This window comes from Triticum dicoccoides, chromosome 6B (genome assembly GCF_002162155.2).
Source record: "Triticum dicoccoides isolate Atlit2015 ecotype Zavitan chromosome 6B, WEW_v2.0, whole genome shotgun sequence".
In the NCBI taxonomy this organism is placed as follows: domain Eukaryota; kingdom Viridiplantae; phylum Streptophyta; class Magnoliopsida; order Poales; family Poaceae; genus Triticum; species Triticum dicoccoides.
The window spans coordinates 398,222,568-398,247,327 of record NC_041391.1 but is presented as its reverse complement, the minus strand read 5'-3'; positions in this window follow the sequence as shown (position 1 = coordinate 398,247,327).

Sequence of the window (24,760 nt, the reverse complement as noted above, 5' to 3'; positions counted from 1 at the left end):
TTGACCAACAGTGTACATGAGGCAGAGAGGTCTCTTGCGGTCTTGATGTCAACAGAGCTAGGCAGCGGAGAGCACGAACAACAGGGCACGACAACAATGGGTCGGTCAAAGGAGGCAGAGACCAAGGCGCCATGGATGAGCAGCGGCGGTAGATCCGGGTCGCGGGAGTGCGGATCCGGCGGTGCGTGACAAGCAGGGGCCTGATCCAGCCAGAGTCGGGATGAAGGCGAGCTCCGGCGGCAGGGCTTGGCGGCGGGGCCGGCGCGAGGAGACGGGGCGGCGTCGAGCGCACAGGGCGAGGAGAAGCCGGGCCGACGGGAAGGTGCATAGGCGAGGTGCGGGCGAGCAGGGCGCCTCGTCCTGGATGAAGCAGAGGACACAGGGCGCTGGCGGTAGAGGTCCTGTGGTGCGGCGCTAGGAAGGAGAGGCCGACGTGGTGCGGTTGGCCTGCTGGGTAGTGGAGGTCGCGGGCTTGCAGGAGCTTGAGGGACGGCGCGACGGAGGGTAACTCGCGGTGGTGGCGACAAGGGGATCAGGACGAGGAGCTCCTCTCCTGAGCGGCGGCGCTGTGTGGGAACGAGGGAGATGAGTGATTGAGAGAGAGAGCAGGGGATCGGGCTAGGGTTAAGAATTTGGTGAGGGCGGCTGGGCCTTGGGCCAAATTGGGGTGGTTGCTGGGCTCCTTCTCTCCTTACTTCTCTTCTCTTCCAGAAAAAAGGAGAAAGAGAGAAGAGCAAAGGTTAGGGAAAGAATTGGGCATAGGGTTTGGAGAAGGTTGGAAAGGAAATTATGAAAGGCATATAATTTAAACTGCAAGTGTGTTTGATGGTGGTTCCAAACTAATGGAATATTTCAATATAGCTCCCTAAAATATCGAGAGGATATGTTATAAAGAGAAATCATCATGTGAATTCCCTCAATTTAAATGGACCAAAGATCCATATGATTTTATTTAGATGGGTTTTTAAAAGGGTTGCATGATGACATGATGCAATGCAAATGATGCAAAGAGATGAGATGCATGACATGAACAAAATGCAAAACAAAAGACAAAAACCCAACCATGGAGGAAAAAACATATCACATAGCCGGAAATGGCAAGAGTTGGAGTTACAATTATGGAAAGTTGTATCCGTGGCGTTACACCTGAGCCGATGGAGCGGAACAAAAGGTACCAAAACATGGGAGCCGGGCAAACCCAACTAATGACCCAAGACATGATTCGGAGCTGATGCATATAGTGCTATAAGTTCGGGGTGCCGAGCGACCGAGAGGGTGGCCGGACTTTGTTGCCATATTATGAGGACAATGAAGCCCCTGGCATAGTGGGGCATGACACTATGTGCGAGTGCCGTTATGAAGAAAAAAGGCGTCAATGAGGAGTGACGATCGGTAAGTATCATATAGTTCTATGTGTTGTAGTGGAGTGACACGTCTATGCGTATAAGTATGGTTTATGCTATGAAAGGAGGTATACTGGCGGAACCTGTTGCGACCGGACGGCAGGAGCTGTGTGCGGATCCGAAGTGTATCCGGACTGTCTTCTTGGGGAATACTAGTGTATTCCCTCTTTGTGGGTCCGGGCTGATTCCATGTCGCCAGTCCCGTTCTGCACAAAAGTGAGCCTGCAAAGAAAAATGCTTAGAGGCATTTGCGTGTCATAGGGTGGTTGAACCACGGGTGCTTGATCGGACCCTGGTCGAGCCGGGCTATCATGCCGTAAACTAGCTCGGACTCCTTTGTTGGTGTCCGGGGGGTTGGCTGTCGAATTGAGGTCCGATAGAAAGGCACAACTCGCTAACTCAGCGATGGTATACTTTCCAGTGTCGGGGTGGAGTTCGGCCTTGCCCATAATTGTGACTATGTCACGTGGGTTTGGCATGGTGTGGTACTGCATTGAGTTGAGCCAACGCGGTTCGTCCCGGTAGTATATAATAGTTATTGTGTAAGGGGACAATGCCGAAGACTTACTATTCGGTATGGTGTTTGTTTTGTGATACGAAGACAACCTCCAGGGTGGTGGGCCTGTAAAACTTGGCCTTTACACCTGGAACGACATCTTTGAGAAGATGTTTTTAGTGGGTTTGATCCTCGAGCGATCAATACCTATCTGGTGAACCGTGTCTTGGCGCGGCAAGTTTGGGCAGCTGTTTATGCCAATTGGGGCTCGTGTGAGGTGGAATCCGTCGATGATTGGGTCAAGGACCAATGCGGCTGAACCTCCATGACGGATGCTGGTAGGGTGGTCCCTACGATCAAAAGTGATCGGACAGGCTAACCATGGGTTGAACTTTGGGGCGACGGGCTCCATCGCATAGACGTCCCTTAGTGCCCGCTTTCGTTCCCGTTTGGGAATATGGGTGGCATTGATCATGTTTACCGTTTTCACCTGGGGAGGAAATTTCTTCTGTCCCCTAGTGTTCGGACGCTGGGGCTCCTCGTCATCATCGCTGTGTAGACCCTTGTCCTTGTTTTTGGCATTTATCTTGCCAGCCTGTTTGAACACCCAGCAATCTCTGTTAGTGTGGTTGGTTGGCTTATCAGGGGTGCCGTGAATTTGGCACGAGCGATCGAGTATGCGGTCCAGATTGGACGATTCCGGATTGTTTCTTTTGAACGGCTTTTTCCGCTGGCCGGATTTTGAGCCACTGAATCCGGCATTAACTGCCATGTTGTAACGCCCCGGATTTGATGCGCCACGTGTCTTGCGTTTATTCATCGTTATTGCCATGTCATTTGCTTGCGTGTTGCACTTTGCCATGTCATCATCTGCATTTCATCTGCATGTTTTTCAAAACTTGCACCCGTTCGGGTTCCTCCAGTTCTCTCCGTTGTCCGTTCGGAGTCCAGACACACTTGCACGCGCCCGAGGCACCTCCGAAATATTATTTTATAAGTGGCATAAAAATGTTCTCGGAATGGGATGAAACTTGGTGTGCGGTCTTATTATAGTGTAGACAGACCGCCTGCCAAATTTCGTCACATTCGGAGTCCGTTTGGTAGCCCAACCGTCATCCGTAGCGGCACAGTTGCCGGTTTATTCGTCGGATGTTTCGGTCCCCGAAACTGCCACAGGGCCGCACCTCTTCTCTCTCTTCTCCCAGCCCAAGGCCTTCTAAACACAGCCCACTAAACCCGCCTGCAGCCCACCTAGTTCTCCCTCTATCCGGAGCCGCACGATCGCGATCTGAGGGTCTGAAACCCCTCCTAAACCCCAAACCCTAGCAAATTTGCTATTTATGGACACCCCTTATCCAATTTTGGGCAACCTAGACCCCTTCCCCTACTTCCTGCCGCAGCCAACCCCCTCCTCCTCGGATTCAGCGCCGGCCTATCCCGCCTCTTCCACTTGGCGCCGCCACCACGCCTTTCTAGCCACTCCTAGGGTGCCACCTCAGCCACCCCGCGCCCGCAACCACTCCCCGGTCGCCACCTGTCGCCTCCCTGGCTCCCACGCCGCCGCAGCCCGCCAAGCCCTCGCGAAGCCCGCCCGAGCCCATCTGGGGCTCGGGTCGGACCCAGTGCGCCGCCGCCCACCGCCCGAGCGTCCTCGCCTTCTCCTCATCGCCGTCTTCCGCCGGCCTCGCGGAGCACCCCGCCGGAGCCACCCAGGCCTGCATCGCCCCGCCCCGCTCTCCCTTCCTCTCCTCTCCTTCCTCTAACCTCCCCCTCCCTGCTACAGGGCCGCCATGGATCTCCGCCGTCGCCGTCGCCGCAGACCCCGTGAACCCCCCCGCCGGATCTCCTCAGCTGCCGCCCATGGAGCCCCGCAGGACGCCACCAACGCCGGATCTGGGATCCCCGAGGCCGGATTTGCCCGTTCCCGACTTCGACGTCCTCGCCGGACCACCCCCTGCCGTTGCCGTTGAAGTCTATTGCCGCCTTTGCCGACGACCTCGCCGGAGGCCGCGTCCCTGACGTCGCACCCCGCGTTGACCGCTGTGTTCCCCCGCGTGGGCCCCACGTCGAACAGCCCAGCTCCAGCCCGGCCCCGGCCTGCCTCCTCGCCGGCCTGCTGCCTCCTCTTCGTCATGGGCTGAAGCCCAGGGTGAGCCACCCCCTATCCCAAGCCATGGGCGTCGGTTAGCATTTTGGCGCTCGTCCGTTTTTTTCAGAAAACTGCCAAGTCCCTAAATAGTTGCATATTTTTATGCCCTGTTCATCGCATCATAACTCCGTGCATGCTGCTCAGTTTCATGCGTGTAATATATCAAATTGTTCATTTAGAGATGCTCTTCATTACATTACATTGTTCCATGTTTGGTTGAGTTCATCTTGATGCCCGAATCATTGTTGCAAGAGTGCTATGTGATGTTAATCTGCTGAAACTGTGATAACGTGCTATTTTGTCTTTTTCGTTGCATTTTGTGTGTGCATCCTATGAGCATGAGCTCTACATGTGTTTTGTGCTACATCATGCCATATTTACAGTGGTGCCATCCATGTATTTTTGTGAGTCTTGTAGTGAGTGCATCGAGCTCATGAAGTAGGGTACTTGCTGTTGCTGTTTTGCTAGGCTGATTCTGTTATATTATGATGCTATGTAAACCTGCTGCTACAAGTCATTCTATGCATAATCTCGAGATGTTCACTAAGGATAGTTTGTTATATATGTCACTCTCTATCCATTCATGCCCCTGGTTGCATTCATAGCCTGCTGTAACATGTTGTTATCTTGCTCCAAACTTGCTAAATAATGTTGCTATCAGCCTATTAACATTAAGTTCAGTTTTGCCATGAGCTTTGCTAGTGATCCATGTACCCTATGAACTTGCTCTTGCCATGCTTAGCTTCATAAACATGTCTTCTTACTGTTGGTTGCCTTGTCATGACATTTATTGCTCTGTGGTGAGTTGGACAAGCTCACCAACATGCCTACTTATTGTTGTTCCTGCCATGTAAGAATCTGTCATATAACTTGCCATGTTTACATGGGTGCCATCATATTTTCTGTGCCCTTTTGGCTCATGGTCAGTAAGGGACTTTTGTTCTATGATTTGAGTATAATCATTCCATGCTCTAGTTTGCCATGATAGGTTGCTGTAACATGTTATTTGATAGCTCTAAACATAGCAACCTGATGTTATTTTTGCCAAGTCTGGAACTGTTATTATTTGCAATCTTGCCATGTCCTTTTGAGCATGTTCTAGTGATTTCTGGAGATAGCTCAGTGTTCATGTTTTGTCGTGCTTTACCTGTACTTCATGCCCATGCCTTTTGTTCTTACGTTGAGGTGCTGTAGCATATTGTTTTGATGCTTGCAAGATGCCTAATTGTTGTTTTGGATAGATTGTTGTTATATCTTGTATAGTGTATGTGTTGAACCGTTGCTCCGTTTTGAGTGTGCTCTATATGAAACTTGCTTGATATTGCATGTAGTTTCATCTTATCATGTTGCATCCTTGTTTTGAGGTGTTTGCTTGATGTTTCTATGCATTTCGCATCAATGCCATGTTTGACTTGTTTTGCTCGTATCTTCTAGGCCGTAGCTCCGTATCTAATGAACTTTATATGTAACTTGACTAGAATTTCGTGTAGATCCTCTTGGTGCATCTTAACTTGCTGTTTAACAACTTGAACATAACGTTTATTCATTTCTGGACCAATTTCAAAATTTGCATATGAGGACTTACCGGAATTGTTATATGTTGTTTCCGGCCTCATTTAACCTTGCTTTGATGTGTTGTTCTTGTTTGCTTCATCTCTTACCATGAGTAGCCTCATGTAGCTTTGTCATGCATCATGCTTGGTTGTGCATCATGCCTTGTTATGTGTGGTGTGTTTACCGTGTTGTGTGCTTCTTCTCGATAGTTCCCGTTTCGTTGCGATCGTGAGGATTCGTTCGTCTACGCTTGGTTTGTCTTCATCCGTTCGTCTTCTTCATGGACTCGTTCTTCTTCCTAGAGGGATTTCAGGCAAGATGACCGTCACCTTGGATCTCATTACTATCATTACTATGCTAGTTGCTTCGTTCTATCGCTTTGCTGCGCTACCTATCACTTGCTCTTCAAGCCTCCCAATTTGCCATGTCAGCCTCTAACCTTTTCACCCTTCCTAGCAAACCGTTGCTTGGCTATGTTACCACTGTGCTCAGCCCCTCTTATAGCGTTGTTAGTTGCAGGTGAAGTTGAAGATTGCTCCATGGTGGACAGGATTATGTTGGGATATCACAATATCTCTTATTTAATTAATGCATCTATATACTTGGTAAAGGGTGGAAGGCTCGGCTTTATGCCTGGTGTTTTGTTCCACTCTTGCCGCCCTAGTTTCCGTCATATCGGTATTATGTTCCCGGATTTTGCGTCCGCGGTTGGGTGATTTATGGGACCCCCTTGACAGTTCGCCTTGAATAAAACTCCTCCAGCAAGGCCCAACCTTGGATTTACCATTTGCCTCACCACCACCTACTTTTCCCTTGGGATTAATTAACCCAAGGGTCATCTTTATTTTAGCCCCCCCGGGCCTGTGCTTCTCTAAGTGTTGGTCCGAACCGAGCAGCCTGCGGGGCCCCCTAGGGAAACTCGAGGTCTGGTTTTACTCGTAGCTTGACTTATCCGGTGTTGCCCTGAGAACGAGATATGTGCAGCTCCTATCGGGATTGTCGGTGCATCAGGCGGCTTTGCTGGTCTTGTTTTACCATTGTCGAAATGCCTTGTAAACCAGGATTCCGAGACTGATCGGGTCTTCCTGGGAGAAGGAATATCTTTCGTTGCTCGCGAGAGCTTATCATGGGCTAAGTTGGGACATCCCTACAGGGTATTATCTTTCGAAAGCCGTGCCCGTGGTTATGTGGCAGATGGGAATTTGTTAATGTCCGGTTGTAGATAACTTGACACCAGATCCGAATTAAAACGCATCAACCGTGTGTGTTGCCGTGATGGTCTCTTTTCGGTGGAGTCCGGGAAGTGAACACGGTTTTGGGTTATGATTGACGTAAGTAGGAGTTCAGGATCACCTCTTCATCATTGCTAGCTTCACGACCGTTCCGTTTGGTCTCATCTTGCTCTTATTTGCGTATGTTAGCCACCATATCATGCTTAGCCGCTCCTGCAACCTCACCATTTTACCCCTCCCTTACTCACTAAGCTTTGCTAGTCTTGATACCCATGGTAATGGGGTTGCTGAGTCCTCGTGGCTCACATATTGCTACAACAATAGTTGCAGGTACAGGCTATGCGATGATCATGACGTGAGAGCGATGTTTGCTTGTTTTGGAGTTCTTCTTCTGCTTCTTCTTTGATCAGGGGATAGGTTCCAGGTTGGCAGCCTGGGCTAGCAGGGTGGATGTCGTTTGAGTTTCTGTTTGTGTTTCATTTGTAGTTCGGATGTTGATCTTATGTATGATGTAGTGTTGTATTCGTGTGGCATTGTATGCCTTTTGTATGTATCCCTATACATTATGTAATGTTGATGTAATGATATCCACCTTGCAAAAGCGTCTTCAAGATGCGCTTCTATCCTTGGTGGGACCTTCGAGTTCCTTTAGGATAGGGTCGCATCTTGGGCGTGACACGTGTCTTCGGTGTTGTCTCCATTGTTCCGACGCTTATGTCTGTTGCCCCGTGGCTTTCCGTTATTGTCGTGGACATCTGAAGTGCCGGAGTTTATTGGCGTGGTGCTACTGCGAGCCAACTAGCTATCCTCGCCTGTGCAAAAGAGGGTCATGAGTGTCGTGAGGGCCGCCATGGACTTCGGTTTTTCCTAGCCGAGGTGTCGGGCGAGCCACTCGTCGCGGATATTATGCTTAAAGGCCGCCAAGGCTTCGGCGTACGGACAGTCGACAATTTGGTTCTTTTTAGTTAGGAACCGAGTCCAGAATTTCCTGGCTGACTGTCCGGGCTATTGGGTAATGTGACTCAAGTCATCAGCATCCGGTGGTTGCACGTAAGTGCCTTGGAAGTTGTCGAGGAACGCGTCCACCAGGTTTTCCCAACTGCCGACGGAATTTGACGGCAGGCTATTTAGCCAGTGTCGGGCCGGTCCTTTGAGTTTAAGGGGAAGATACTTGATGGCATGTAGATCATCACCTCGGGCCATGTGAATGTGGAGAAGGAAATCTTCAATCCATACTGCGGGGTCTGTTGTGCCGTCGTATGATTCAATGTTTACGGGTTTAAACCCTTCTGGGAATTCTTGATCCATTACTTCATCAGCGAAGCATAGGGGGTGTGCGGCGCCTCTATGCCGGGTTATGTTACTATGCAGTTCGAATAAGTCTGGTCGGCTATGTTTGGCCCGGCCGGACATGTTGATAGTGTATCCGGCATGACGATCATCGTCATGTGTTGGGGCGCGCCCCCGCGATCCGTAGATCGATCTTGGCTGACCTACTTTGTTTTCCAGCATGTCTCGTAGGTCCTTCCTATTGCTACGGGCCGTAGTGTATTGGCGTGGGGGTGGGGGCTGGTATTCGGGCTGATATGCCGTTTTATCTCGGCCACGAGGTGGCCGGTCAGCCTCGTTCTGTGCTGGTAGTATGGGCTCCTCCTCGAGTTGAGGTAGCAACTTGTGCTTTGGGTAGCCTTTGGTGTGGCGCTCGAGTCCATATTCCTCGGTTGCCAGGACCTCAGTCCATCTGTCTGTGAGCAGATCTTGATCATCTAAGAGCTGCTGCTGCTTATTTTTCAGGCTTCTCGCAGTGGCCATAAGCCGGCGCTTGAAGCGCTCCTTCTCTACGGGATCCTCAGGCACACCGAATTCATCGTCGCCGAGGCTCACCTCGTCTTCGGAGGGGGGCATGTAGTTGTCCTCCTCCAAGTATCCGTCTGTTGCTTGTTCCTCTGGGCTATCCTGCGCGTCTTCCTGTTCGGCCCGCTCAAAGGCAGGCTGATCGGGATTGTATTCATCTTCGACACCATCTGGATTGTTTTCATTTCCTGTGCCGGTATTGCTATGGCGGGACTTGGAGCGGCACCAATGATGCCCATGCTTTGATTTCTTTCATAAGGGGTTATCCTCTGTTGCCTCATCGCCATTGGTTTCTCTGGGAGTGTCCACCATATATATATATCATACGAGGAGGTGGCTGTCCAGCGCCCCGTGGGCGGTGGTTCCTGTTCTTCTCCTACATCGTCGTCCACACCGTCGATGTCCTTGGAGTCAAAGTCGAGCACGTCGGTCAAATCATCGATAGTGGCAATGAAGTGGGTGGTGGGTGGGCAACGAATTTCGTCGTCGCCTGCTTCCCACTCGAGCCGGACATAGTTCGTCCAAGAGTCTCCTGACAAAGAGAGAGACCTTAATGAATCCACCATGTCGTCGAAGGGCGAGTGCTGAAAGATATCCGCAGCGGTGAACTCCATTACCAGAGCCCAACCGGATTCGGTGGGCTCGGGTGCGCGCGGTTTAGAACCTACAGCCGGACACAAGTCCGGGGGCCCGGTGACACAGACTTCCTCGGGGGTGGAGTCTGTGTTCGGCTCTACCGCCGATGAGTACGCGGCCTCCAGGGCGGGGTCCATCCACCCGTTCTCGGATGACGCGATCTGCCCCGGATTCAGGTCCGAAGCTATTGCAGGTGCGATATCCCGAATATTGTCTAACAGCAGGTCTAAGCCGTGCTCGTCGTGACCGTTCGACGCTCCTGGCATAGACCCAAATCCGTCAAAGATCAAGTCTCCGCGGATATCAGCCGTATAGTTCAAGTTTCCGAACTTGACCTGATGGCCAGGGGCGTAGCTGTCGATCTGCTCTAGATGGCCAATCGAATTGGCCCGTAGTGCGAAGCCGCCGAACACGAAGATCTGTCCGGGGAGAAAAGGCTCACCCTGGACTGCGTTGTTGTTGATGATTGAAGGAGCCATCGAGCCTTGCAGCAACGACATAGAGGAACTCTCAATGAAAGCACCAATGTCGGTGTCAAAACCGGCGGATCTCGGGTAGGGGGTCTCGATCTATGCCTCTATGGCTAATGGTAACATGAGGCAGGGGACACGATGTTTTACCCAGGTTCGGGCCCTCTCTATGAAGGTAATACCCTACTTCCTTCTTGATTGATCTTGATGATATGAGTATTACAAGAGTTGATCTACCACGAGATCGTAGAGGCTAAACCCTAGAAGCTAGCCTATGATTATGATTGTTGTTGTCCTACGGACTAAACCCTCTAGTTTATATAGACACCGGAGGGGGCAAGGATTACGCAGAGTCGGTTACAGAGAAGGAGATCTAAATATCCGCATCGCCAAGCTTGTCTTCCATGCAAAGGAGAGTCCCATCCGGAGACGGGACAAAGTCTTGAGTCTTGTATATTCATAGTCCAACAGTCCGTCCAAAGTATATAGTCCGGCTGTCCGGATACCCCCTAATCCAGGATTCCCTCACCCGCCTGTGCTCTGTGCCGCGTCGGGAGGAGAGGAAGAAGGAGATGGGAGGAGAGAGAGAGGTGCGTGGGCCCCGCAAATCAGCCTCTTAGGAGCCAGCCCCGCGTTGACCCCGCCTCGCTGACGTGGATAAGTGGAGGCGTATTCTGTGAAATACGTCTCCCCCACACGAAAGCGTATTTCTGAGAAAGGCGCGTTCAGTTTTTCCTCCAGGGGCCTGTTTGCGAAAAAAATTCATCGATAGGTCCCTGAGCTTCAAACCTCCGTATCTTTTTACCCGTAGCTCCGAATCGGGTGATTCCAAAGCCCACGTCTTTGTTTTGTTGAGCCCATTCTGATGGGATAATTTTCACCATGTTTGCACATTTGGAAAATGACCATTTTTCCCTTGCACGTAAACAGCCCCCCCCCCCGAGAGAGAACTGTTTCCGGCAAATCTTTCCGCGATCGTTCTGCAGTTTTTCCGGAGTAATCCTCGACCCCTAGGCAAGCCAACCTCTTATCATGAGCCCTGAACTTGCATGTTGACTTTGCTTGCACCTCGCATATGTGCTTAGTTGCAGTAGTTTCTTGTCTGTTTCGTCTGCTATTATTTCAGTCGTGCTAAATAGTTTTGTTATATTTCTTGCATGCTTGAGTTTTCATTAAATAAGTTGCCATGCTAGTTTAATGTTGTTACTGATAATATCGTGCCTATGTTTAGTTTCATATTAGTAGTATCAATGTTATGATAGTTCTGTTGCACTGCTAAGTTTACTAGTACTTAGTATTGCCATGTTTCGCATGATATGTTGGTCATTTGAAATGCTTGGTGTTTTGTTATTGCATTGGTATGCTGCATGTTAGTTGTTGCATTCATGTTAATTATGTTTGCATGATGATTGATGATGGAGAAGTTAATAATATTACTTAATAACAAACCTCCTCCGTCATCACTGGGATATCATAGTGCCACACCAATCGAGCTTTCACCAGTGCAACCACGCTTACCTAATGGGAAGGTCCTAGCTAGGACTATTGTCAAGCCTCTCGCCGGTGCCTCCCGCGAGGGAAGGTTATGCGCGGGCGCTACCCTAATCAGGTAGGACGGCATATGCCTTGTGTGCCTGAGTTTGGTTTTGAGCTCATGTCCCCGTTTGGGACCATTTTTCCATGACGGTGGCTTTTGGTACCTTTGGTAGGTACGGTGCCACCCAGGACTGAACCCATAAGGGGTGTTGGTTGGAGTGGCTGAGAGAGTGTCATGGCAGTAGTTCGGTTTTGTCAGAACACCGGGTCCATACGTATGGGAGTGCGAGGCCAGGGTTCTGTAGTGTGGGTAAAGTGCACTACCTCTGCAGAGTGTATTCAATCTATCGATAGCCGCGTCCTCGGTCATGGGCAAAAGTTCATAGTAGGTCACACTACCAGGTCTCGGTAGAACTAGAGGATAAACCTAAATAACTAAGTTGATGAAGAATGTGATGAATTGGACTATGAGACAGTCGTGAGTAATCACGATGATGAGTTGGTATGATCACGAGATGAGGTCTCGATGATAGTTCAACCAAGTGTGGTTCCGTTGGTGATCCGTGAGTGATCATCGCTTGGTTGCGAGGCAACCCCCTGGTAAGGGAGTCCGAGGGACTCGGTGCACCTTTCTTCTTGCATTGCATGAGTAGTAAGTTATTATTTTCACAGAGTAAAATGATAAGTTTGCATCGGATATGACTGGTAGTTTATTTTGAGCATAGTTTCATGATGCCATGTCATGTTTTGACTGAATTTATGCCATGCATTGATATGCCATGATATGTTTTGCGGTAGCCATGTTAGAAGTAAGTTTTATATGCCATTGCCATGCTTAGTTTCCGCTATGAGGTAGGTTGTTTCATATGCTTCGTTCTTGCTTTGTCATCTATTTGTTTGGATGCTATGTTTTTGGTTGTCTTGCAAGTACATTCAATGTACTGACCTGGCATGTCATGCCAGTTTTGTAGGTCGTGCCCAAATTGTTTGCTTGATCCGTCGTGCTAGGGCGTAATCTTGCCAGTCCTGTGAGTTGTGGAGCCATCCTAGATGAGACGCTGCCAAACCAAGACTTCCGCCGCCATTTATATGGACTTCTGCTGCCATGTAAATAGCCTTAGGACTATGCCAGAAGATTGTATTCATTAATGATGTAATCTTATACACATGTATTTGATGAATATCTTGTACCTGGAATGCTGTATCATGGACCTGTCGTGCATCAGGCGTAATCCTGGGCTGGCGTGCGAAGGCCCCCCTGCTCCATGCGGATCGGGGTGCCACAGGGCAGTTGGTCAAGAGACAGAGAGCATTATATGAGAAGCAAGATGAGGAAAAGGGTCAGAATTTCACTGGCGGTAAGGGCCGAGGCAATGGAGCAAATCGCCCAAATAAGCCCTTTCGGAACCAAGGAGAACCCGCCGGGGGCCAGGAGAAAGAAGTCTGTGGTGATGAGAGTGATAAGGGGGACAAAGAGGAAACCAGTGAGCAGGAGTTTCAGAAGGCCACAAACGCCCTATGCGTTGACAGAGGTGCATCTTTGCACACCTCCCACCGCCAACTCAAGCGGTGGGCTCGGGAAATCAATGCCATGGAACCAGCGCCAGAGGCCCGGAAAATGCTCAATTGGTCCTGTACACCCATCGTCTTCGGCGAAGAGGACCACCCTAGCTGCACCACTGTGGTGGGATGCCTGCCTTTATTGGTTTCTCCAACAATTCGCAACCTCAAGGTCACAAAGATGTTGGTAGATGGTGGGGCCGGGCTAAATCTAATTTCCCCGGCAGTTATCAACAAGCTTCAAATAGCAGAAGAAGAGTTAGAGGTTACATGCACGTTTCAAGGAGTCAACCCCGACAGGAGCCATCCTAAAGGGAAGATTACATTGCTGGTAACATTTGGGGGAGAGCTAAACTACCGGACTGAGAGAATTGTGTTTGTTGTAGTTGACCTCCCCCTCCATACAATGGGATCCTTGGACGCCTGACCTTGGCTAAGTTCATAGCGGCATCCCACTATGCCTACAATACCCTGAAGATGCCTGGGCCGCTGGGTGCTACGTCTTGAGCTTGCGCTGGTTTTCCTTGAAGAGGAAAGGGTGATGCAGCAATAGTAGCGTAAGTATTTCCATCAGTTTTTGAGAACCAAGGTATCAATCCAATAGGAGGCTCCTCAAAAGTCCCACGCACCTACACAAACAAACAAGAACCTCGCAACCACCACAATAAAGGGGTTGTCAATCCCTTCACGGCCACTTGCGAAAGTGAGATCTGATAGAGATAATATGATAAGATAAATATTTTTGGTATTTTTATGATATAGATTGGAAAAGTAAAGATGCAAATAAAAGTAGATGGTAAACTTATATGATAAAAGATAGACCCGGGGGCCATAGGTTTCACTAGTGGCTTCTCTCAAGATAGCATAAGTATTACGGTGGGTGAACAAATTACTGTCGAGCAATTGATAGGAAAGAGAATAATTATGAGATTATCTAGGCATGATCATGTATATAGGCATCATGTCCGTGACAAGTAGACCGACTCCTGCTTGCATCTACTACTATTATTCCACACATCGACCGACTCCTGCCTGCATCTAGAGTATTAAGTTCATAAAGAAGAGAGTAACACATTAAGAAAGATGACATGATGTAGAGGGATAAACTCATGCAATATGATATAAACCCCATCTTTTTATCCTTGATGGCAACAATACAATACATGCCTTGCCGCCCCTACTGTCACTAGGAAAGGACACCGCAAGATTGAACCCAAAGCTAAGCACTTCTCCCATTGCAAGAAAGATCAATCTAGTAGGCCAAACCAAACTGATAATTCGAAGAGACTTGCAAAGATAACTTAATCACACATAAAAGAATTCAGAGGAGATTCAAATATTTCTCATAGATAAACTTGATCATAAACCCACAATTCATCGGATCTCGACAAACACACCGCAAAAAGAGTTACATTAAATAGATCTCCAAGAAGATCGAGGAGAACTTTGTATTGAGATTCAAAGAGAGAGAAGAAGCCATCTAGATAATAACTATGGACCCGAAGGTCTGTGGTAAACTACTCACAACTCATCAGAGAGGCCTTGGAGATGATGTAGAGGCCCTCCATGGTCGATTCCCTCTCCGGCGAGCACCGACGAAGGCTCCAAGATGGGATCTAGGGATACAGAAGGTTGCGGCGGTGGAAATAGTTTTTCGTGGTGCTCCCGAATGTTTTTGGGGTATGTGGGTATATATGGGAGGAAGAAGTAGGTCGGTGGACGCTCGAGGGGCCCACGAGGGTGGGGGGCGCGCCCACCTCCAAGGGGCGCGCCAGACACCCTCGTGGCCGCCTCCTTTGTTGCTTGACGTCCACTCCAAGTCCCCTAGATCACGTTTGTTCCAGATCGCTCCTGAAGGTTTCATTCCGTTTGGACTCCGTTAGATATTACTTTCCTTTGGAATACTGAAATAGGCAAAAAAACAACAATTTGGGTTGGGCCCCCGGTTAGTAGGTTAGTCCCAAAAATGATATAAAAGTGTAAAGTAAAGCGCATAAACATCCAAAACGGGCAATATAATAGCATGGAACAATCAAAAATTATTCATACGTTGGAGACGTATCACTGGGAGTCCTCACCATCCCGTCAGATGAGAAAGATGCCACCATTTGTGTGGACAAGATGTACAGGGACGCGGTCGCGGCAAAGGCTGCGACGGTAGTAGTTCCTGCCAAGGAGAGCAAAGGGAAGATACATGATTGTAGGGCCTCTGGCAAAGAGTCCGGGAAGCGTGCCCCCTCTGAGTGCACGACAACCATTGATGACGTGCCAGAGTGTTCCAATAGCAAGCGATCCAAGGTTGCTGCTCCGCAAGTGAAAAAGGTCCCAGCAGGGCTGGATGGCGTTGATGGTACTTTCACCATCAGCGCCACCCTCGATGACAAATAGGCAAGCGCGCTCGTTGCCTTCCTGCGGGCAAATATTGATGTGTTTGCCTGGCAACCATCTGATTTCCCGAGTGTTCCCAGGGAGTTAATCGAGCACCACCTTGCTGTCTGCCAACACGCCAGGCCTGTTAAGCAGAAAGTCCGGAAGCAGGCCTTGGTGAGGCAGCAGTTCATTGCAGAAGAGCTCAAGAAACTTGAAGCAGCTGGTTTGGTCAGAGGAGTGCTACATCCCACTTGGCTACCAAACCAAGTAGTAGTCCGGAAGGTGAACGGGAAATGGAGGCTGTGCATCGATTTCACAGACCTCAACAAGGCTTGCCCAAAGGACCCGTTCCCCTTGCCGCGTATATATGAGATAGTGGATTCCACCTCAGGTTGTGATTTGCTCTCATTTCTGGACGCCTATTCTGGGTACCACCATATCTTCATGTCAAATGAGGACGAGGAGAAGACATCATTCATCACTCCATGTGGTACGTATTGCTTTGTCCGCATACCATTCGGATTAAAGAGTGGCGGGTCCACCTTTGCAAGGGTAGTCCAAATTGGTTTTGAACTTCAAATGCACAGAAGCATTGAGGCTTATATGGATGACACTATGGTAAAAACCAAAGACAGAGCAACTCTCATTCAGGATTTGGAGGAGACGTTTGTAAATCTGCGCAAGATCAACTTGAAGCTAAACCAAGGGAAATGTGTGTTTGGCGTCCCCTCCGTCAAGCTGCTTGGATACTTTGTGTCCCACAGTGGGGTCGAAGCCAATCCCGACAAGATCAAAGCCATCGAACAGATCCAAGCACCAAGGACAATCAAAGATGTGAGGCGCCTGACGGGAGGCGTTGCTGCGCTTAATAGATTCATCTCCAAGTCTGTCGAGCGTGCCCTGCCGTTCTTCAAGGGTTTGAAGAAGGCGGGTCCCATGAAATGGACCCCTGAAGCAAATGCAACTTTGCAAGAGCTGAAGACCTACCTATCCTCTGTGCCTACCCTGGTTGCACCCAAGCCTCAGAAGCCGTTGTTGTTGTGCTTGGCGGCAACAAATCAAGTGGTCAGTGCAGCCTTAGTAGCACAACAAGAAGTGGATGAGAAAGAGAGTGAGTAGAGGCTAGCAAGGCTAGAAAAGGATCAGAGCAGCAACGACCACAACAATGATGACAATCCCAAGGACGCGGCAAGGAAGAAAGTGGTGCAGCGCCCAGTGTACTTCATCAGCTCCTTGTTATAGGGGGCTAGATCGAGGTAATCTGGCGTGCAAAAGTTGATCTTTGGCCTCATCATGGCCTCAAGAAAACTGTGCCACTACTTCCAAGCCCATGAGATCACGTTTGTTACTCGTTTCCCGTTGCAATGGATACTCCAGAACCCAGAGGCTACTAGCAGAATAGTGGAGTGGGCTTTGGAGTTATCCAGCTTTGGCTTGAGGTTTGAGAGCACATCAACTATCCAGAGCAGGGCATTGGCAGAGTTTATTGCTGAATGGACACCAACCCCTGATGCGGAAGTGGCAGTGATAGTTGTCCCCGAGAAGGAATCGCCCCAAGAATGGATTATGTATTTTGATGGTGCTTTTTCCCTGCAAGGTGCGGGGGCTGGCGTGCTTCTTGTTGCCCCCACCGGGGAGCACTTGAAGTACGTCATCTAGATGCATTTTGCATGGGAAGAAGCCACCAACAATAAACAGATTGTGAAGGGCTCCTTGCCAGACTTAGGATTGTAGCAGAATTGGTAATTAAGAAGTTCATCATTCGAGGAGACTCACAGTTGGTGGTGAGGCAAGTTAACAAGGATTATCAAAGTCCATTAATGGATGCATACGTCAGGGATGTGAGAAGATTGGAGGAGCACTTTGACGGATTGCAAACAGAGCATGTACCCCGTGCGGAAAACAACATAGTTGATCATCTGTCAAAGTGTGCTACGCAGAAGCTTCCTGTGGAACCAGGGACTTTTATTCTCCGTCTTACTCAGCCCTCCATATCCCCAGCAACAATGGCGCGAAGAGGAGAAAGTTGGACACCAGATATCCTCTCCTGGTAGAGCCGTCCGCTCACGTCAGAGACCCTACCAGAATCAAGTCCTCACGGCCTGCCGGACCACCCCCTCCTGCCGGGTCCATGGACCCCGCGCACGAGGCCAGTGCTCCCGCAACAGAGGAGGTGCCGCTAGTTGTCGTTGCCGAGCCACATGCTCCAACTTGGGCAAGACACATTGTCCGCTTCCTCCAAACCGGAGAACTTCCCGGCGATCAAGAAAAGCTAAAAGAGTAGCCCCGAGGTCCAGTATGTATCAGTTTGTCAATGAAACTTTGTACAAAAGGAGGCCCAATGGTGTGAAATTGAAGTGTGTCTGCCGGAAAGAAGGAAAGGAACTGCTAGCTAAGATACACAAAGGAATGTGCGGCTCCCACACTGGATCAAGGGCATTAGTTGGGAAAGCATTCCAACAAGGATTCTATTGGCCCACAACCCTCAAAGATGTGTCGAGCTAGTCACCAAGTGTGGAGCCTGCCAGTTCCATTCCAAGAAAACCCACCTGCATATCCAAGCGCTTCAAACAATCCCTCTATCATGGCCATTTTCGGTCTGGGGGCTCGATATCCTCGGCCCCTTCCCCTGAGCCATCGACAAATTTACAAAGTGGCCGGAAGTGACTGCCATGAGAAAGGTGACTGCTCAGTCAGCTATCAAGTTCTTGAAAGATCTGGTGTATCATTTTGGAGTTCCGCCAAGGATCATCACAGACAATGGCACCCTGTTCACAAGCCACGCCTTCAGGCAATATGTTCATGCCCTTGGATGCAAGATCTCATTCGCCTCCGTGGCAAACCCCTGGAGCAATGGACAAGATGAGAGGGCGAACGCTGAAGTGCTACGCGGACTCAAGACAAGAATCTTTGATACACTGCAGAAGCACATCAGGCGGTGGATTGAGGAGCTGCCGGTTGTTCTCTGGTCCCTCAGAACAACACCAAACTGAGCTACCGGGCAGAGTGCCTTCTCCCTGGTCTGCGGGGTGAAGCAGTTATTCCCACAGAACTCATTTACAGGTCACCTCAAGTACTTGCTTATGATGAGATCGTGCAGGATCATCACCGCCGTGACGATGCTGTACTACTTGAGGAGAACAGTCTCCGGGCTGCTAGGCGTGCTGCATGCTATCAGTAAGCCCTACGTCGCTATCATAGCCGCAGGATTCACGCCTAGAGTTTTGAGGAAGGTGACCTTGTCCTTAGGTGCATTCAGTTCGCCAAGGGTATGCACAAGCTGTCACCAATGTGGGAAGGCCCTTACCGAGTAGTACGAGTCACCAGACCTGGCGCAGTCCGTCTGGAGATGGAGATGGCACTTTGTTGCAAAACTCATGGAATATTGAGCATCTCCGCAGGTTCTACCCATAAGGCGCGAGACTGCCGGGCCCTACACGACAACCAACCATTTGTACAGGCCTTGCCTCAGTTGCATGTAACCCCTTGTACAAAGCCGGAGCGATGACCCCATGCGAGAATAAAGAAGCGTTGTAGAGGTGCCCAAACCTAGATTGCATGCATGCATGACCATTGCATATTACTGCATAAGCATTTCATGAGCATCTGCATATGCATATAGATAGGATTGCATCATGCGTTCATTCTCATCTGCATGAAGTTACAGGTTCTCATCATTGACTTGGCTTCAACAAAGGAGTGAGAAGATTGCCCGACGCTGCAATCTCGACAAGCCAAGAAGATAAGTTCTACCTCTTGTTTGTTCGTGTTCTGTAAACTATAACTTGTGCATTAGAAAGCCTCGCCACTCCTTCTAGACTTGGGTGCTCCCGTCCCTGGCCTGAACGCTGCTTCAATCTGGGTGGTTGTAGTTGCCTTTGATAAAAGGAAGTTCGCGGGGGCTAGTCCTTCTATTTGTAACCCGACAGATAATTTTCTCTGGCAGACAAAAAGAGGGCCGGCGAACTTGTTTATTTACACTAAAGAGGCATCTCACCTGTGCATGGACATATACATGCACAGGACCTCGACAAGGTTCATATTTTTAATTAATATGCTAATACAAGTACAAGCATTAGATAACACAAACATGGACTTGAGAGATTACATCATTTGAATTAAAATTTGGCAGGTGCCTACAGATTTAAGATTGAAAAAAGATAAGTGCCCTGTGATCTCCTCTTTTCGTTTTCCCTCCCCCAGGCACTGATGCAAAATGCATTCAAACATCAAGCAAACACACTTCAAAACATGGATGCAACAAGATAATATGAAACTACATGCAATTCTAAGCAAGTTTCATATAGAGCATGCTCAAAACGGAGCAACGGAGAGAACCGGGAGAACCCAGATGGATCCAAGTTTCGTAAAACATGCGGATGAAATGTACATGATGACATGGAAAAGATGCAACACGCAAGAGAATGACATGGCAACGATGGCGAATAACTGGAAGACACCTGGTGCATCAGTCTCGGGGCATTACAACTCTCCTCCACTAACAAAAGATCTCATCCCGAGATCATAGGAACAAGACGGAAAGGAAAAAGAGGATGAGGTGGAGTAAGAACGCAAGAGAGAAGATGAACAAAGACGAGAGCACTCGGTAGAAAAGAGGAACGACGAATATGATGAGAATCAAAAGCAAGGAATAAGATAGACTTTGAAACCACTCCGGTTAGAACAAGGTAGAAAGGAATAAGAACGAAAGAATTCCGGCAACACTCCGGCTGAAAAATGGAGGGAATAGAACATGAACTCCACAAGATTGGATAACATTTTACGAGATGAACAATGCAATGCCTTCGGAAGAATTGAAAGAATGGAATGAAAAGAACGGATAAGAGAAGAGCGACTTCCACCATGAATGAATTAGATAGCATCCTTATAAGGAAGGATTGAACAGAGTTGTTGAGAAATCAACAACAAAAGAATAAGCTTGTTGTGGACTTATGGAAAAGCATCTCAAAACTTGAAGTGAAATTATACCACAACCAAGTGCCTGAATAGTTGAGAAGAATGAAGAAATGCATAACTCCACTTTGAAAGAATACCGAGAATTATTTGCACTTCGAGACGCAAGAAGAGAAGATACTTGAATTCCTCCAACAAGAATCTTGATGAATACTTGAAGAAAGAATTAAATACTTAATGAACCACCATGAAGAACTTCGGTAACAAAAGGATGATGACATAGCATTAAAGGATGAAAAGAATAAGATTAAGCCTTGCGATGATTTAGATGGAGGTTCCAACGAGATGGCCGAGGAAACTTTGAACTCCGGGAAAGAAAAGATGAAAACACTTCGAACCGAGAATGTGATATGATGAACAAACTCCAAAAAGAAGAGATTAATCAACTTGATGAAAGAATAATAAGAACTATGTTATGCTTATCCTCCACCAATTAAATTGATGAGAAGCAATGGATTTGCATACTACTTATTCACATTGAAAAAAATTAAGGGGAGCTATAGCGCAAAACTTGGGAAAGTCTTCATGAACCACCGGTAGGATTGGAAAGAACGAATGAATTGATATGTTGGCAAGGAAAAGGAATCTTGAACGAACCACCGTAAGAATTTGAAAAATGAATGAAGAAAAGAGAATGAATCACCGGTGAGAATTAGAAGAACAAATAAGCTTGCGGGGACATAGATGCAAAAGAACGATAGATCACAAGCTTACTAAAGACTACTTGATCGAAGCACCGGAAGAATATGGGGATGAACAAAGAGGCATCAATTCTGAATGATTGGAGAACGAAGCAGAAACTCAGAACTAAGAAATCTTCTGGAATGATGACCTCTGGATGATCAAGATGGAAAGCAACTCCTGAAATAATCTGGATTGGTATGAAAAGAATGCTCACAAAATACCTTGAAGCTTGAACAATGAATCTTCATGAGAACGGGGAAGATTTAAGAGGAACTCTTCTTCGACCATCAAATGTAGGGAATGACGATGAGAAACACCACCAAAATTGTTGAGATACTCCGGAAGAATGAAAAGAGTAAAGGTTGAACCAACAATGAAAAGAATTTGAAAGCAATCTTGGAGAAGGCATGTCACTGATGGAATACATTCTTACATCACACTTTGAAAAGAATTTGAGAATATCTTCGGAATAATTAGAAGATCCAGGTAAGATCCTGGGAAAAGGCCTGTGGGTTAGGACCCACTAAAGAGAAAACACCATTGAAAAAGAATTGTTGAATGAGAAATGATGCACCAGAACGATTGAAAGACTTGAATGAGGTGATAACCTCGAAATGGAACGAACGAGTCTTGATAGAAACATGAATCTTTGAGATAACTTCGGCACTCCGGGACAATAGAATATCAAGAGGCGAACGAGCAAGAGGAAACATTTGAGCCAAGGCAAAGAATATGATCAACACCAAATACTTGAATTGAGTCCACCGGAAAAGAAAACAAGATGAATTAACGATGAACTTGGCGAGAATTCACCGGTTGAAATGATTGAGGAAAGAATGCAAAGGATTCGCACGAGTAGGATGGATACTCGATTAAGAACTCTAGCTCCGAGAAGAAAAAGGGTGGGCGGGTGGGAAAAAGAAAGGAAACTTCGGACGACATTGCTTCTCTTCGGACGGGGAAATAAAGTCGTTGAGAAAGAACTGAGGGTTGACCTGGACAATACGAAGAGGATCAAATCAACATGACGAGAAATGCACCGAAAGAAAAGAGTTGGCAACACGACGATCGGAACAACTAACTGCGTGATCCTAAAGAAAAATTTGAAGGGGAAGAGGAGTAATTCAAAACACCTATGTCAAGATTCCTCACCAGAGCGACGAAGGGACTGAGGAGTAAAAAGAATTTCTACTCTCCGATATAACTAGACTCCAGAAAAAAATAGTTTTATTCTAGACTCGACAACGACCATGCTATGAACAATCAAGGGGCTCCTATGGTCGGTCGAGGCTCTGATACCAACTTGCCACGCCCAATATGCGATCCTATCCGTGAGGAACTCGAAGGTCCCACCAAGGATAGATCTGCATATTGAAGACACTTTTGCAAGGTCGGTATCATTACATCGTACCATTACATAATAGTTGGGGATACATACAAAAGGCATACAGTGCCACATGAATACAACAACATCATACATAAGAGCAACATCCGACTACGGATGAAACACAAACAAAAACTCAAATGACATCCCCCCTGCTAGCCCAGGCTACCGACCAGGAACCTATCCCCTGAACAAAGAAGAAGCAGAAGAAGAACTTCAAAATAAGTAAACATGTAGCGACCAGACCTCAAACGGTTAGGTCTCTGTGCATCAGTGTTATCCCTGGATCGGTAATGCCGACACGCACAGTACTCGAGGAATTATAACAGAGTTCTAATCACACACTTATTACATCGAGTCCTCATAAAGACTATGATTACACAAAAATATCATGGCTGAAGGCCATCTAAACTAGATAACTACGGACGCTTCGAAGGTAAATGAGTCCATCAACTTTAACGGCATAGCTGAGTGCAAAACAATGACCTATCACACCTTATTCATCGTCTGAGTAGTCTGCAACATGAGACGTTGTAGCCATGTAGGTCAGCACGTTGAATATGCTGGCAGAGTTACACTGTAAAGCAATGAAATGCAAGAACTATATCTACATGCAATATTTGGCTGGTGGAGGCTGTAAGTTTATGATTTTGCATAAAGCTAGTTTTTCCCTACAACAAAGGAATAAATTTATTTAACTACTCCCAAGTTGCCCATTATTTGAGAAGGTAACCCCAACTCAAATCCCAATTAAAAGTATCATCATTAACCCAAATCAAATTAATTAAAGTAACGTGATGAGATCACATCAATAGATTCAAATACTAGATACTCAAGTTGTCCATAACCAGGGACACGGCTAAGCATTATTAGTTTATACACTCTATAGAGGTTTGCGCACTTTTCCCCACAAGACTCGACCGCATCCATGATCAGATGATTGAGACATAGTCTTTCTGAAGCATTAACTCTCTACTCTAGGCAGACCGGTACACCTACCTTCCCCTACATCTGCTAGTCCACCTCTTCAAGAGCTCACTTACTCAACTATGCCAGAGCCCATAATGGCTTGTGGCTGCAAACAAAAGTTTCTAGCATGAATAATCTTATGATCCCTTTGAGCCTGGGTGGCATTTCATAGGAAAAACCACACGAGTACTCCGGGACTTCCCAAAACAGGCAACACTGGGTTCCCCACGTGCCTCAACCAATCCACCCAGAGGTATGTTAAAGTTGCCACCTTAATGTTATCCATGATTAAATAACTCTCAAACTTCCATGTGTGAAATCACGATCCAATCCCCGTCTACGAGCATGGCTAAGAAATACTAAGCATAACATATATTCCTGGGGTGATCAAAAGGTATTAGGTTCCTACCTCAAGTACTACAACGAAACCACATGTTCCCAATCGTACTCATGCAAATATTTGAGGGGCAGAACTAATGCATAGTAAAAACTAGGTATAAAAGAATATGAACAAAGTGTAACTTGCCTTGCTGACGATATGCAAACTCTAGAGATTTGTAGTAACAAGCTTCGTACTCCGGGTAATCTAGCGTAGACAAACAGTAGCATACATAAGCAATCATTCAAACGAAACACGAGAAGAACTAAGAAAAGATCCAACTCGAACACGAAACAAGCAAATGACTAAACTAACAAAGGTTAAACCTAACAGCTATACTATCATGTGAATTAGATCTTAGCAGTAGGTACATGTGATTAGCTACGATTTGCAAAAAGATTCAACTCAAATGGAGCAATGAAACTCAAAATAAGAATGAAACAAGATCGTTTACTAATCTGGACTAGACTCAAATTTTACAGTACCAAAATCATGTTCAAGTTGGTTAACTAGAAAGAACAGAATGATACGAAGATTTAGGCGCTGATTTCATCTAATTTGGATAGATGAGTAAAAAGTTATGCTAGTTTAAATATCAGGGGCTAAATTGCGAGAAAACTATTTGCGGAAAGGTCCCTGGCCGAAAATAAACTAAAAAGAGAAGTCCTACGGCGCGATGTTCGCTAACATAACTTAACCGGCAAAAATTGTTCGTTACAATGAACGAATGAACAGACGCTCGCTAACTAAGAAAAACCAAAACTAAACCGATCTAATAAACGATTCGGCTAAACAAAAAAAACAAAACAGCAAGACCCTAAAAAAACCGATCTAGGTTTTTGTCCGATATCAGGTTCTGGCAAAACCCTTAAGGTTCAAGCATTGGGGTTCGCACGAAGATTTCTCCCTACCGAAACACGCCCTCAGCCTCGCCGCGATCTCTAACCTGGCTTGATGAACAACACATGAGACACACGATTTATACAGGTTCGGGCCACCGTTGTGGTGTAATACCCTACTCCTGTGTGTGGTGGTGGATTGCCTATTGGGCTGATGATGAACAGTACATGGGAAGAACAGCCACGCGAGGATTTGTGCTCTTGTGCTTGG